The sequence below is a fragment of the Sinocyclocheilus rhinocerous genome, unplaced genomic scaffold (genome assembly GCF_001515625.1).
Source record: "Sinocyclocheilus rhinocerous isolate Xijiao unplaced genomic scaffold, SAMN03320098_v1.1 scaffold16830, whole genome shotgun sequence".
Lineage (NCBI taxonomy): Eukaryota > Metazoa > Chordata > Actinopteri > Cypriniformes > Cyprinidae > Sinocyclocheilus > Sinocyclocheilus rhinocerous.
The window spans coordinates 2,973-6,541 of record NW_015646751.1 but is presented as its reverse complement, the minus strand read 5'-3'; the positions used below and the strand labels follow the sequence as shown (position 1 = coordinate 6,541).

Here is a 3,569-nt window from a genome sequence, read left to right as displayed (position 1 = left end):
CTCATCTGCTGCTGTAAAGCCTTCATCTGTTCACGGTGCTGCTGCATCATCATAGCCATAGACTCCTAATTTCTCTTGCTGAAGTTCTCTAACAGCTCTGCAAACTCTCGAGCTCTATTAATCTCAGCTTTAGCGTTCTGTCTCTTGAACTCTTCCATCTCCTGGCTCATCCTGTCAGCCTTCTCCTGAAAGCCCTTCTCCAGCAGAGCGGCCTGCTCCCTCAGTTTGCTGTCCATGGCACGTTGGGCCTCCTCTCTCTGAAGCCTCATCTCCTCATCCATCTTCTCCTTCATCTGTATCATCCGCTCTTCATTACTCTGTCTTTCTGCTTCCATTTTCTCTTGCAGCTGTCGCTGTGTCTCCTCTTTAGCTTTGATTTCCTGCTCCAGGATGACCGCTTTCTCTGTTTCCTCTGGTCATTGACGAAAACAGGAGGAAGGAAAGGATGCTTTAGAGATAAAAGACTGAAACCGTGAGATTAGCAGTCTATTTTACTGTAAGGCAGATATGAATTGCAAGGTAATATATTTCGAATTACTCATTACACTTCTATGAAAGACTTTGTTTTCTTTTATGGAGCACTTTTTTGAGTCAATAACTTACTGAATGTGACATTTTTGAAAGCAAAATTATTCTTGGACCCTTGAACCTGCTTCTATCATTTATTGCTACTCTTAGCTGCATTTTAAACTGATCAGCTAAACAAGTACCTAAACCTTTGAGCACCTCTTTCACAAGTAACCTGGTAAGAATTTAAGAACAGGGAACTCTTACCTTTAATCTTTTTTTCCTTCTCAGTCAGTTTTTTGTCGGCCTGCAGAATAGCTTTAGAATCCACAGACTTCTGCTTCAGAAACTCTTCTAAGACCGCTTCAGCCTGTTGACACGCACAGACCTTAGAAGCTGTATCAGTAAAGATATCTCAGACTTTCATTTCATTGCTTTAAAATGTCATTAAGACCTTGACTTCTTTATTGGTCTGGCAGATTTAGCATAGACGCCCTCTTTGAGTTTTTCAGTCATTGTTGCTGAGAGGGATGACAGGAGATCCTCGCATCTTTTCTTTGAAGCTTGCTCATTTTGGCACAGGTATCCATCAAAGAGTTCATTAACTTTTTCCTAAAAAACATACAGACAGTGTTCAGTTCTTTGTTGACTTAGGGCTTGCTATTTGGATAAAGTCTGACTTGTTTAGTTATCATGAAGGTTTGTGTTGCCATGAGACTGAAACATTGGTGTTCCAAGGTGATTTCATTCAGTTCCAGGGGGAAGGAGTTCTTCAGTTTCTCCATTCCACTCTGGTACACCTCAAAGCCCTCCTGAAATGCAGCCTCATTTTCAATCATTGCCATGGCGATCACAGCATTCTCCAGACACGGCACAGCCCCACTAGAGATGGTGTCCATGTACATTTTTGCTAGATGACCCAAAACTTTCAAAAGTGGAAAGAAGTCAAACAAAATGATTGAGCAATAGATAATCCACTGAAAGCACATATGCAAACTCTTCGAAAGTCTTTTTAAATCACCTGTGCCAGTGACTGTGTATCCATCCTTCAGCTTCTTCACATCACTCTGGTCAAAAACAAACGTGCAGAAACGTCCTGTAACCTCCAGGAACTCAGTGGAAAGGTCAGCAAGATCCAAGCGCTCCAGATGAGACACATTCTCTGGGGTGGTTGGAAAAGGGAAAGTAAAGCACGTCCTGGAGGGAAAGAATTTTTGAATGCACTCCCTGGGAAGGTTGTACTCCGTCACTTTTTTTGAAGTTCCTAGAACAGATGAACACATGTTGTAGCTTTTCTCAGTTCTAGAGATTTGTAAAGTTAAAAAAGATTGTCTGTCCTTTGAGCAGAGTGTAGCTGTTTCAGCTACTCTTCTGGATCACATTGTCACTGGACTTTTTTTTCTCTACTTTGAACGCTTTCATCCACACTGTATTACACATTTATGCTATTATCTATAGCAGTGGTTCTCAATTACAGTCCCCCACCCCATGATAACCAGCTCGTTAGAAGAGAGCTCCATGCATGATTGTTCATTGCTTCCTACTCCCTGAGCACAGGAAATCTGTTGAAGTTTACTTCATTTCAGAACATTAATTCACGGATTTGCACTACGCCACGGCTTGCAGCTTCTTCACACACAGGCAAAACTTACTAGAGAAGTATGAAGTTTGACGTAATATACCTCTGTAAATAAATACAATTTAAATTCAGGTCTCACACACTTTAATGCACTTTGAATGGAACACATAAGCTCCCTTTGAACTGGAATCATAGCGGAATATCCTGTAATGTCCACTTCGCAGGGCACTTATAGTCGAATAGAACAAATGTCTGAAGTTTAACTGTGTTGAGTCGCGAGGACTGGAATTGAGAACCGCTGATATAGAGTTGGAACAGGGAGAACACAATCTGCTGTGGATGAACAACCCTGGCTCAGGGAGTAGATATGTTGACTGTGAGTTTTCACAGCTTGAATCCCAGTTTCACCTTACCAGTTGATGAAGTGTCCTTGGGCAAGACACTGAATATCACTTGCTCCTCATGGTTGGGTTATGGCACCCATGACCACTTTTTTTTAATCTAAGACTGAAGTTATGCTTCTCAGCTTTCCTCACCAGCTCCATAACACTGGCTCAATACCCCTTACAACTATTGATGGCTCTGTGCTGAATAAATCTGAATCTGAATCTTGGAGTGATCGTGGATTCTTCTTTGACATTTAACCCCCATGTGCAATATACAGTTAAGATTTCCGTTTTTAAACTTTAGACATATTGCAAACTTGGATCCTATGCTATCCTTTTCAGTAGCAGAAAAACTGATTTGAAACTGATACCTTTGTCTTTTTTTAGAGAAGTCACTTTAAACAAATTGCAGTACCCCCAAAACTTAGCAGCTAGGTTCTTACATTAATACCACTTATTCTGGTTCTGTTTAAGTAAGATCTGTTGGCAAATCATTAAGTTTGGAAAAACTCATTACAAGAGCTCATTGTGATAGTGATTGTAAGGGCTCTTAAAATAATCTTTTGTACTATATTTAAATTACCATGTTTCAGCTTCAAAGCAAACTCTAGGTAATCATTCTCTGTTGCATCTTTGCCATCAATCTTTCGCTCCAGGGTGAAGTCCCTCACAGCCCAGATGAAACTAGGGAAGAACTTCACAAATTCATTTGAATCATCAACATCCTCGTCTGATGATTTGACCTTGATGCACTCTGTTAGTTCAGTAACATATCTGACAGTTTGTTAAGGTATGAACACAAAGTGACTGTCCAACATGATTCCATTAGTATTGGTATGTATTTTAAATAAAAGTGTTGTTCTATCATGTACATTTACATAGACAATAAAATGTATAATATTGATTTAACAGCATCTAAAACATCATTTACGAATAAACAAATTTACATATGTACACATTTACAAATACACTGAACAAAATTATAAACGCAACACTTTTGTTTTTGCCCCCATTTTTCATGAGCTGAACTCAAAGATCGAAGACTTTTTCTATGTACACAAAAGGCCTATTTCTCTCAAATATTGTTCACAAATCTG

The 3,569-nt window shown here is 39.6% G+C and overlaps 1 pseudogene; it reads right to left on the bottom strand.

Annotated features, from left to right (window-relative positions):
* Window positions 1-12: 12 nt before the first annotated feature.
* The window catches only part of LOC107708035 (guanylate-binding protein 1-like), a 5,786-nt pseudogene continuing 2,229 nt past the window's right edge, over window positions 13-3,569 (bottom strand).